The sequence below is a fragment of the Anser brachyrhynchus genome (assembly GCF_964034855.1).
Source record: "Anser brachyrhynchus genome assembly, chromosome: 18".
Classification (NCBI taxonomy): Eukaryota; Metazoa; Chordata; class Aves; order Anseriformes; family Anatidae; genus Anser; species Anser brachyrhynchus.
Window position 1 is genome coordinate 9,957,386 of NC_137711.1, and position 12,566 is coordinate 9,969,951.

Genomic DNA, 12,566 nt, shown 5'->3' on the forward strand with positions numbered 1-12,566 from the left:
AGGCATTGGAATGGGTTGCCCAGGGAGGTGGTGGAGTCACCGTCCCTGGGGGTGTTCAAGGAAAGGTTGGACGTGGTGCTTGGGGACATGGTTTAGTGGGTGACATTGGTCCAACCACCCCCCTACCACCAGATGATCTTGGAGGGCTTTTCCAACCTTAATAATTCTAGGATTAATGATTCTATGATTTATGATCTGACTTGGCGTGGTTGCGTGCACATGCCCATGTTGCTCTCTCTACAGCCACTGCAAATCAGCTGTCAAGGAAAGAAGCCAATATTAAACTAAATATCAATGTTAAAATAAAATAAATATGTATAAATAGCCAATGTTAAACTAAATATCTAAACCAATATTAATCAGAGTAAAATTTTGAAACTGCCTCCTATTTTTTTTTTTTTTTGCCAGTTTATGTTGCAGTCAGTTCAGGTCTCATAACACCTATCGGTTTCAGTTTCTGAGCTCCCAGACTGAAGGCCTGATGGTGCGCTGGTAGGTTAAAAATGGATTATCGCGGGTTTGTTTGCGTGATTTCCACATGTTGATACTTTTAATCCTTTGCGTCAGCCAACAGAATAAAAGACGGGGAAGAAAAACAATTTACATGAGCAAATACTGGAACTATATCCTATCCTTATTTTAAAACATCTCTGGGGAATGCAATGTTTTCTGTAAAAGGCAGGGTGCCTGGCTTCATAAACCCTGCTAAATTGCAACTTCACAACAGTCTCCAGCAGCTGTCCTAGTTCCCCAATTCTTTTTTTTTTTTTTTTTTTTTTTTGCATTTGAGAATTAACAAAATACAAAAGGCCAAACTCCCAGTGAATCCCACGCTGTGGGGAGGGGACACCCACCTTCTTCTGCCTAGGGAAATGCTGACATCAGCCAGCCCCGGCAAGGAACAATAGGATTTGGGGAAGAGGGATTTGTTAAAGCAGCTTTAACTTGTGGAGCCTGTGTGTATGTGCATTTGCTTCCAGTGGAAACCAGTGGTGATACTAATGGAAAAAAAGCTAGCTTTAAAAATAGTCTAATGCTATCCACATAGGAGAAATACAGGAGGGGGATTAATGCAGAAGCAGGGAAATAGTCATGCAAAATGCCTCTCTTCTGCCAGCAATATTCTATATTTCCCTCTGCACTTTACTGAGTTTTGTCTGGGGAAAAAAGCTTAGCCTCTTCTACAAGTGGAAGCGTAATGGTGGGCAAGCATCAGGAGACGTGCAAGTGTGGTTGTTTTTCAGCTCAGTACATAATAGGCCTGGCTCATGTCTTCATTTTGGATTAAACACAGAAGAGGTGTAGGAGATGCGCAGGTGCCTTCATCTACTTTCCAGCAATCCGTAAAAATCAAGCCTTTAAAAAATGCATCTCGTTTGCATGGTAACATGAAGTCATTTGGAAACGTTAGGATCATTAACGAGGTTTAGCTATAGCATTTCTCTACCACTGCTTCGCTGCTGCTGCTCACAGGAGTTTGCCTTTAAAGTTGCCGTTTTGTTTCTGATCGTAGTTTTGCTTTTACCTGTGTGCTTCTTTGTAGGTATCGCCCCACCTGCCTGTATGCTGTCTAAGGGAGACCGCACCCTTTACAGTTGCTGATGTTGGTTGCCTCTAGTCTAACATAAAAGTTCATCATGTTGAATATAGAGATGTAATGAAAAACATGACTGATTATCCAAGAAACAGACAAGCTTGGTCTATGCTGAGTTCTGTATTAAAATGTATGAGTTCAGCTTTCCCACTAGAACAGGTCTTGTGTGCGGTCTGTGTTTGAGTTTCTGTGCTCCTTCCTGGTTTGCCTGTCATTAGCAGTATAATTAGCTGGATCAGAAGCCTAAATGTTCCCTGTATGATCACTGCCTGTAGTCCTTATATATATTCTCTTGTATTTAGCACCGACAGTGTAGTTTTTCAACAAATCACTGATGTTGAAAAACATCCTTTCCTAACAGCAGCTCCAGTAACCGACTGTGAGCAGTAATTGATTGCAGTGGGTCTCTGATGCTCGTAAGTATTTAGTCACTCACACTGTGCTCCTTGAATCAATAACCTCCTTTGGTCTGTAGCCTAATAGAATTGCTTAATGGGTAAAATTTAGTTTGTGTTTCGTCCAGTTATCTTTTTTTGCTCTTTTGATAGATTTGCTCCATCAAAATAACTACTGAAAATCATCATGCACTTGTCGTGTGCTTGTGACAATGCACATCATCGTATTTTCCCAAACATATTTCAGAGCGCTAGTGTTCTTTATTATAATCCAAGCTGGGATAAATATGCCTTCTGCAGAAAACCAGGGTCAGGTGGGAATCAGCAGCTGCTGCTGGGGGCGTGGAAGCGGGGCTGGGAATGTCAGGTGCAGGAGAGCTGCTGGGTAGACCTCTCCCTGTGTCTGTACGGGCACAAACCTGCTCTGCTCTGATGTAGGGCTTGATGGGACCGGACAGCCCGGTGTCTGTGCACGAAACGAGGTTATTCTCATTTAGCAGCCACATCACAGCAGAGCCCCAAAGCTCCGTGCAGCACTGAGAGCATCCAACTTGTGGAACAGAGGGGATGGTTGTGTGCGTAGGTACTAATGGAGGAGGGCAGATGTGAAGATGTAGAAAGCTGAATTTGGAGAAAATGAGAAAAAGAATGGGGTTTGGGCCCGGCCAAAGGCTGTTTTTGATGAAAAGGAGCCAAAGGGCTAGATTCTGCTGAGGTGGTTGTTGGATACCTGGGCACAAATGTGGATGTTCAGGCATGAAGAGGTTAACCTGCTGCTCTTTTGTTTTGCTCTGCCTCTCCTTTCAGAAGAAGAATTGCCTATAAAGTTATTTTTAGATGCCTTGTGAGCAAGTTTTGTGGGAAGACAAGCAGCCAGCAGCCCCCGGCGAGCTGCTAAGCCCACCCCTCTCAGCTTACAGCATGTAATTAGCAGATAATCATGCCAAAATCACAGACTCCAACAGGCTAATTTTATCACATGTGCTGACATCGGTACGCTTGTTGAGAGTAAGTTGTGGGTTGTTGGTTAAATGTGTTTCCTCGCTTGTTTATGAGCTTGTGTTCCTGCATTTACTGCATAAAGGCGAGATCAAATGCAGGTCTTGTCATTTAGCAGCCACTGGTGTTTTGATTAGGTTCGGTAACGTGGGGCTTTGCCCAGCATTAAAATTGTGTTTTATTAAGATGTGGTCGCTGCTAATCGCAATTCCAATAACGCTGTTGTGTTTTGCTGCAGGGGAGGCATGGAGAATGTTTGAGCTTTGATTCAGCGATATATTCAAGCACGTGCTTTGAGGTGTGCTTATCCAGATAACGTAATCATATAGTTGTGAATGTATATATAAAAGACCGTAAGTGCCTGCTGGAATTGAACTGTAATTTCCCGTGATCCGATCGGGACCTGGGCATGTACTCTTAAGCTGCATTTATACTCGTGAGTTTCCCTAATTTAGGGCCCTAGTAACTCTGGCAGTTTTCTTCAGTGAAGAAAAATATTGTGTGTCTGATGGTTGGGCTGAACAGACTTCAGGACCTGCATACCTCTCTTATTGATGTGATAAAATAAAGATACTTCTTAATAGAAAACACAGCCCAGAGTCATCCATCTGGGTACAATAAATCTGGGACAGGTAGATACAATAAAAACTATCACTGTTTCCTTCTGATAGTAGAAAGATTAAGTTGGCTGAGGTTATGGGGTCAAAAATAGGCTCAGTAACAGAATCTTTGGGAAGGATGGCCTGAAGGATGTGAGAAATGGGGCTGACCTGCTGGTGCCTGGTTCCCTCCCCCGGGCGGTGTTTGGATTGGAAAAGGCTTCGGGAGAGGTGCCAGTGGGCCCAGGACGGCCAGATTCCTGGGTTCACAGGGCTGCCTCTCATAGGATGGGTTTTCCTACTTGAGAGAGTTCTAAATAACTGTGGGCAGCTGAAGGTGGCCAGAGGAAAGGTGGGGAACCTAAGAGGTCTCTTCCATTTCGGGGTGCCTCTGGTTTTGCATCAGGATTTTTCAGGACTGGCATCATCCACGGAGAAGCTGCCAGTGCCTGCCCAAGGCTCTTTCCCGTGACATTTTGGATTTGGCTTTATTGAAGCAGATGTCAGGAGAAGGAATCGGCCTCCCTCAGGTTTTAGTGTTTTATAGGACAGAATAGACCTTTGTAACCTGTTTTCATTTTCTGGGCACTTACAGTGACAAAAAGTGTTTGTAGCTGAATTGGACAGACCTTGAGGATTTGCCGCAATATTTTTCCAAGTCTGCATGGCTCTTGGCTATAAGGTCTCGTACATAGTCTCACCTGTGAGCTCCAGATCTTTGTAGTCGTGTCTTGTGCTTTCGGGCTCTGTAGGAAAAGCAATGGGGCTGTAATAGCTCAAGCTGAAGCAATAAAAACCCAAAGTGACCCTTTGCTGATAGGCCCGCAAATAACTGTTTGCCTAGGAGATAAACTTGATTCCTTTCTTTCTTTTCCATAATGGAAGCTGCATGCATAGAGGAAATAATGAAAGCAAGCCAAAGTCACCGGGCTCCAGGCGCATTCAAGTAGTTTGTCTGCCTGTCATGGCAAATTAATTCAATGGCAGAATATGGCACCGTTGCCTCAAGCAGGCAAGTGCCATTCTGCGGGAAGCATAGTTCATCCTAATAGCTGCCTCGTGAGCAGCGTGTCGTAGCAGCAGTGAGGTAACACCCTGCATGCAGGAGCCAGGGCAGTAGCTCCAACAACGAGATTTGAGAGTCTGCTTCCATCACCAGTCCCCGTTTTCCTACGCGTCCGTCCGAAGTTCACTTGAAAGCAATCACACTGCTCCATCCACTCAGACTCGGGCGGTTTGATTTCATGAATCTCCTCCAAGTCTCCATAGACGCTGGTTTCGTTTTCTAAAAGCTGCTTGCTGCTCTCTAAAGAGAGACAAAGCCCCGACAGTGGAAGCACATCACCTTCTCTTCTCTTGGGCAGGTACTGAACAGGGTGGGATAGTTACCAGGCAGGGCACGTGTCCCGTAGCACTGTGGTGTGATGTCACTTGCTCCTAATTTGAACATACAGATAATTTTTTTTTCCAGTTGCTTGTCAAAAAATTGACTTCTTCCATGGAAGAGGAAGGAGGGAGATGGGAGGAGAAAATCTGCCAGCACTCTCATGGGAGGCATTCAGGTTTGTTTCCGGAGTGGTTTTGGGGAACAGCACATCTGTCACGGTCGGAGTGCTGGTTTTGGTTGCGATCTAGCTCCGAGGAGAACTGCAGCTTCATTTTGCCATGACCCTGCCCTGGTGCAGCCACATTGTGTGTCCGGCTTGCTGCGGGGTGCTGGGTGCGGATGCTGTGGGGTCCGGGGCAGGCTCTGGGGCAGAACTTGCTCAGTGGGGCACAGTGGGAGCCTTCGCTGCCACCCTTCGCTGAAGCCTCCCCGTTTGGATAAAACGGAGAGCTTTGATAAGGAACAAGACTCATTAGAATTTTTCCAACCGGATCTATTTATTGCCCAGCTCTGTCAAGAATCACTAATTATTAAAAATTAATTACATTCACCCTTTTGACTTGGCTTCTGAGTCAGATCTGAAGACAGACAGCGAAGCTACTGTTGGTGGTTCAGATCCTGCCAAAATCCTCATGAGAACCAGCTACTGAGATTTCTGTGTCTGAGCGCTGACAGATGGAAAAGGTATCTGATGCTTTCGCGTTCTTTAATTGAGCACTCAAAGGCATGACAAGGTCCAATGGCTGGAAACTGAAGCCAGAAAAATTCAAATTGGAAATAAGGTACAAATTTTTAACAGGGAGAGTAATTAACCTCTGGAACAGTTTACTGGGGAATGCGATGGATTCTCCATGGTTTGATCTCTTCAAATCAAGAATGCGTGTCTTCCTCAGAAATACCCCTAGCTCCAAGAGCAGTCAAGGGGCTCGATACAGACTTTTATTGCCGTTGGGTGACCCGTGCTGCACAAGAGGTCAGACTATTGTATCCGAAGAGATAAAAATCTGTGAATCTGAACCCAAACAGGATCCCTTGATTCCAAGCCCCACATTTAAACTTAATCCGGACCTGAGTTCTCCCCCCCTTCATTCTGTCTGCTCCCAGAACAGAGGGAATTTGCTAAGGCAGTGATGTGGAGGGTTTAATGCAACCCTTTCTTCTCAGCCCAGGAAGGTCTGTGGGGATTTGAGCGGGGACTCTGAAGAGCCCGAGCAACTTCAGGCTGTACAGAACAGCTCTTTCTCAGCCCGGACCTCGGGTGGTTGTTTAAGACCCAGCTTTATGGGGTTATCCTAGAGCCGCCCTGTTGCCAGAGGTGTTGCTGAGCAGCTGGGCTTTCAGGAGCCAGGTATTCACTCTCCATTTCCTCGTGGTTCCAGGAACACCCCTCTCCCCTGTTTGTAATTATGGGGTTTTGCTCATCCTCGGAGTTACATTTATCTCTGTGCCGTGCGGCCCCTGTGCTCTCAGGAGTCAATTAGTGGCGCCGCAAGAGCTGCGTCATTAGGAGGGGTGCGCAGGCTGGAAATGAACGCGTCCGGCAGTGTTTCAGGCCGCTCCTTTTTGCCGAGGTTACACGTGCTATTTCCCCGGTTCCACTGTTTAATGGCACGCTGTAACGACCGGTGTCTCAGCCACGGGGACGGGATGCTGCTGCCAAGAAAAACTGGCAGGACAGGAGGTGGAAGAGGTCCATTAATTGGCTCCAAGTACCAATTTCTCTAGAGGGGCTTTTCTTAACAGAAAGAAACTGTTCGGCACTGCAGGGGCAAAGCATACCTGCAGAGCAAATGGCTTTTCTGGGTCTGAAGACATCTACAGACCGTGGTAATAATGCAGTAGAAATATCAGAGCTTGATTTTAAGGGACACCTGAGAATGCAAAGGAATTGCTCTTTTATTAAAAAGCGCGGACCAGAGTCTCTCCTGGTGCATATTGAATACAGATTCTTTCACAAGGATCCTTTCGCTGGAGCGGGGAGGAGGAGGCAGGGAGGGAATTTAACCCTTAAGGACCTTCCCGTGGAGGCCCTGCTTTGCAGAGAAGTCACGGCCGGGGGCATCTCCTCGCCCCCCAGCGGGTCCTTTGCGGGGTCTGCCGGGTGAGCCTTTTGCTGTCTGTGTTCCTGCAGAAGAGCTGTGTGCCTGCCGTTGGGCCCCGTTGGCGTGGGTCATCCCGTGGGGTGTGGGCTGGAGGGAGACGGTATGGGACCCCGCTGGGCTTGGTCCTACAGGGCAGCCTGGGGACGTGTCGTGTGTCACCTGCTTCTTGCCATGCCCAGAAGTACCTTACCTGGGGGGGGGCACTGCCTTCAGGGCCACTTCCGTAGGAATGCAGGTCCTTGTTCCTTTGGATGGTAGCCCAAAGGTTGGAGAAGCCAACAGGATTGGGTCCGGCCAAGTCGCTGCCGGTGCTGCTGCGAGTGGGGTAGAGGGGCTGCAGGGTGGCACCAGGGGACTCCCAGCCCCAGCGGGTCACCTTTTGGGGATGCTCACTGAGTGTAGACATGCTTATAGGTGCCCATGGCTGGGCCTTTGGACGTTCTGGCTCTGAGCAGCACAACGTGGGGTTGGAAGAACTTGCCTTTTTTTAATTCTTGTGCTTCGGCTTTCACTTGCCCTCCACGCCAGAGCTGCTTTCAGGCAGCGCAGCCGCCCCTCGTTCCGCAGGATTGTGGTTCTCCTGCGAGCCAGTGAAACGGTCTTGAACGGTTCCCAATTATCATTCACAAATTCCTGCTCAAATTCTTTCTCCCAATTGTTTTGCTTTGTAATTATTTTCAGCTTTGTTAAGCTGGCACTTTAAATCATCAAGTAGATACATTACTCGTTTGGACTTTATTCTATTTGCACATAACAAATGTAATCAAATCAGTCTCTTGTACCTAAGCTGCTACTATATTTTTACATTCTGTCATCAGTTCCCCTTGATCTGTAAAAATGAGGCCTAATACAGAATTTCTTCTGTGTTAGATGCGATTGTTTTTGTGTCTGGATATTTTCAAGTATAATTTTAGGAATTCCAAGCACATTTTTAGTATTTGCAGCACAAGGCTCCAACATATGGCTTTCAAAATGAAATCCCCATAGAAATGCAGCTCTCTTTCTTGAGTGATATAATTAAGTTTACAATAGATCACTGCTATGCGAAAACGATAGTGCTGTTAGTAATATCGTACAGAATTTTGAAGAGTTCAATAAGTATTCCAATTTCTTACTTATGGGGAAAAACAAGATTGTGTGATCATGTTTTATAACAATTAAAAAAGCACCACTTTTATATTGAAAGAATATTATATAGCAGCTCTTAATTAGAGATAATGAATACCAGCAAGTTCCAGCTGTGTGGAAGAAGTTTAGTTTAGTGCCGTTATTTTTTTAGGGGTAAACAAGGTGGCTCACATAACTACAGATTTTTCTGCCTGACATTAATCCTAGACAAAATAATGGAATTGCTGATAGTACATGTAATTAGTAAAGAATTAAAGGGATTAATGTAAGTAGTGTCAATCAATGTGGGCTTATGGAATATGGTTCTTGTCTAATTAGATTTTTTTTTTTCCAGGAAGATTACAAGTTGCATTGATAAATGTAATAGTAGTGAGGTGATGAGCTTCTGTAGAGGGTCCTGAGCGTCCTGGTCCAGCCTCGTAGCTGACCACGCTCTGGGCAGCGCGTTGGACTTGGAGGCCTCCTGAGGCCCCTTCCAGCCTGAATTACCCCCTGATCCCGAGGAAGTATTGGCTATGAGTAACATTTTATGTAGAACCCGAATGATAGAAAACCAATTAGGCACTTCTGAAATGGGTAAAAAAAACCTGCCGTCATCTCAAATTTTAAATGGGAATTCATCAGCGAGTAGACGTGTTTCTAATGGAGTCCAGCAGTTATTGCTGATCTATCTTTGAGGTGAGGTCAAAACACGAAGAAGAGATAAATAAATTAAAAGGCAGATCTCTGGTGCAGAATGATTTAGATTCCATTAGTAACCTGGATGAAAACAAGTGATGTGTTTTAATAGGGCCCGTATAATGCTGGGCTGTATTTTGAGAGCCGATGGTTCTGAAAAAGATGCGTGAAGCTGTGGGGACCGTTGGCCAAGTACTGACCCTGCCTGGGAGCATGCCAACCAGGGGAAGTGTCCTCTTCGGCTGGATAAAAGTGAGGAATATTTGAGACGAGGAGAAAGGTGCTGCTCCTGCCGACTCCAGTTGTGTCTGGTAGTTTGAGAAAGATGTTGATAAATTGGAGAAAATCGAGAAAAAGGTTTTAAGAATTATTCAGTGATTGGAAAGCATGTCTTCCCACTGGAGGCTGCAGGAGCCTGGTTTGCATCGTCTAACAAAGAGGAGGGTGGCGGTGAGACTTGAATGCTCTGGTGGAGAGACATAAAACCAGTAAAAAAGTTGACTTCAGTCCAGCAGACAAACATGTAATAAAATCCAGTAGAGAGATACTGAAGGTACGTAAATTCAGACGAGAAATAAAACACATTTTCAACAGTGAGAGCAACGAGCCACTCACAACAGCACACCAAGAAACATGAACCTTTCTGTTTCACTGGAAACTTTTACATGTTTTTCTTTTCCTAAAATATCTGCGCTAGTTTTAGGAGGAATCAGTTCTGGGAAGTCTTACGGCTTGGGTTATCCAGGGGGTCAGGAGTGAAAATCACAGCAGTCTCTTCTGGTTTTGTAATCGATTAATCCAACAAGCCCTGACATTATGAGTGCTACCAGCACAGCTGCCTGCTTTTTGCAGCGTAACACAAGAGGTTGTTTTGCAAAACTAGGCTGATCTAGAAGCGAATTAGGAGCTTTATTTATTTCTTACCAGCTTAGATCAGGGGTTCCGGAAGAACCAATGAACCCAGGACTGAATTTTCTGAAAACCTTGTTATTTATTAAGGCATTCTAGATCCAGATTAATTCACTTGGCTTCATATTGATTCCTTCACCTGCCTGGAAATGAGAAAGGCAGATGCAGACGAACGGCTCGGTGGGCTGCCGTGCGCCGCGGCCTCTCCTGGGAGCTCCTCGTAGGGGAGATCTCCCAGCCATTTCTGCAGCATCTTAACTCCGTTCAGAAACTTGTGGGGGATAAATCAACCCAAATCCCACCAGTGTGGACATCTTAAAATCAAGTTACGTGTCTTAAATCACTTGGGGCTTTATCTCTTCGTAACGTGGCTGGTTGCAGCAGTGTGCTGGGAGCAGCGGGGACTCTCGTGGCACACCTACCCGTGTGGTTTAAGCTCAGCTGTGCAGTGCAGATTTGCCCCCTGTCCACCCACACAGTCACCTGGAGATAGCGATGCTTTCCCCTCATTAAGGAGACACCTGAGACTATTCAGAAGATTAAGTCAGGAGAGATGAACCCCTCCTGGGATGCGTGCCTGCGGGATGCTGAGCTGATGAGTCCCAACTGGTGAGCTGATGTCCTCAGGGACCACCGTGGCTTTCCCTTTCCACCCCTAGGTGGCTGTTAGTTTGTGTTGTGATTTGGCCTGAAAGCCCAACGTGCTTTTAGACTCCTGAATAATTTGAAATATTCATCTAGACACTTGGAAACAGTAGGGAAAAAACCAGGAGTGTGTGAGTGAATGGGATTAACAGGTCATGGTTGTTCACAGATCCTTCTCTTAAATATAATTAGTTCATTACAATACATCCATGGTACAGGACTTCTATAAACAAGCCTTAAAGTCTGTCTACTCAGACTCTTTAAAGTGCAGATCTTGGAGGGGAAAAAAGATTTGGGATGGAGAAAAAATAGCAATTAGAGTTAAACGGCAAAATGGGGAGTTAATTAGTAGTGAGCACAACTCCTTTCATGGAAAATGTTTTTTTATGTTAACTTTTGTAAGAAAACAGTTTTCCATACTTGTCAGGCCTGACAGTTAAAGTTAATGGTGTTAAAAAACAGAGTACTGAAAAATGTTCCCTTCAGTGTAAAAGATTTATTCAATGAGAATTTGCTTGAAGAATTATTTTGGCTAACAGTGCTGGCTTTTGCCTGGCGCTGGGAACAAAGATCCTTGCTGTGTTACCAGGATGAGGACAGCCCCAAATTCATGATTTCCCAATTGAGATGACATGACCTATTTTCTTGTATCGTTGACCTACTGTTGACCCCTTTTTAAAAAGAATGCTACCCTTCAAATGATTTTTTTTAATCCCCTTCTGGAAAAACACAGAGCGAGCCCTGATCTCGCTTCTGCTTGGAGCAACGCTTGGTACACGCTGGGATGCTGGGGGACAGAAGTTGAGAGTTAAACTGCCCAGCAAGTTGTCTGAAAAAAGTCTGTTGAACGTCTTTTACCTATTCCATGCTATTTTGTGGGGTCGTTATTGGATGAAATTTCTTGTGCTGTATTTGCACAAGAAGTGCTGCCCAAGAGCAGAGCTGGCTGTCCCTGGGCACCAGGGTGGGCGCAGGCGCAAGTGGCAGCGGGGCTCTGCTCGGGGTTTGGGGGCTCTTTGGCCACATGCTGAGCCCCACCTTGTGCAGGGAGGGGATTTTCACAGCTGCCCACCCAACGTGGAGACACGAAGCTGTCTGAACTGACAACCAAGTTGCTCCTTACCCACCTCATTACTTGCTAAAAAAAAAAATAATAAATTGACCCATACTATTGTAAAGCCTGATCCAAAGTGGATAGAAGTCGAGGGTAACTTTCCTCTTCTCCCCAGATGGCTGTCTCCTAAAGCTTTTGCTGGATTTTAACCTATTTATGACAGTGATAAACCATGCAGTGAAGTGATATCAGTGTTCCTGGCACTGGGCTGCAGGGCCGTGCGTGTGGGTCTGGCCGCAGCCCACGTTCTTCTAGAGGTATGGCTCCAAAATTGGTCTCTTGAAATGTCTGCCTGTCACCCCCTTTACTCACCCTCCTGATTTAGTGCTGCTTTTTATAATCTGGAGAGATTGAATGCACGTTAAACGCTTTGACCTCTCAAAATCTCTAAATTCTACCTATTGAAAATCCTTGTAAATACAGAGTTCGTATGGATTGGCAGAGCTCCACTGGCCTCCATGAAATCTGGTTGGCACCATTTGGGAATCTGACCTGGTGCTTTGAATAAATCCATCAAGGCTTGCTCCATAGAGGCAGTGATTGGAATCAGTAGTGTTAAAGAGCTGGTTTGGAGCCCACCCACGTCAGCAATTATATTTTCTTGTGCTACCATGGAGCAAGGCTTCCTTGCATATCTTTTTCAGAAAAAAGCAAAGGCTTCCTGAGATTTTTGTGCTCCCTGGGTGCACACGAGCACAAAAGCACCCCCACTTCTGGAATTGCTGCCCCCTCCAGCTTACCCATTTGCTCCTGGAAACCTTGTTCTGTGTGCTGGGTGTTACAGAAACGACTCCTTGCTGCAGGATGGTCCTTGCTGCCTGATGTTCAGGCAGAGGATGCTGCCAAGTGCTGCCTGCTCTCTTGCCCCCAAGGCCTTTGCTCTTTTCCCACCTATACTCCGGCTCTTGCTGGCTCCTCCAGCTGCCCAGTGCTGGGATAGCACTGGTGTGGCTGCAGGTTGCTCGCTAGGAAAGAGTGCAAACAGAAAACAGATCATGGAGTCCTCCCTGCAGAGC

The 12,566-nt window shown here is 45.9% G+C and overlaps 1 long non-coding RNA gene across 49 annotated transcripts in view; it reads left to right on the forward strand.

Annotated features, from left to right (window-relative positions):
• LOC308179825 overlaps nucleotides 1-12,566 on the forward strand; it is a 185,499-nt gene that overhangs the window by 83,497 nt on the left and 89,436 nt on the right. For 36 of the 49 annotated variants that reach the window (XR_013940557.1, XR_013940558.1, XR_013940584.1 and 33 more), the window contains one exon: nucleotides 409-492. The exons of the other annotated variants lie outside the window; for them this stretch is intronic. This is a non-coding gene — a long non-coding RNA (uncharacterized lncRNA). The remainder of the gene's footprint in view (nucleotides 1-408; nucleotides 493-12,566) is intronic. 49 annotated transcript variants of the gene reach the window in all.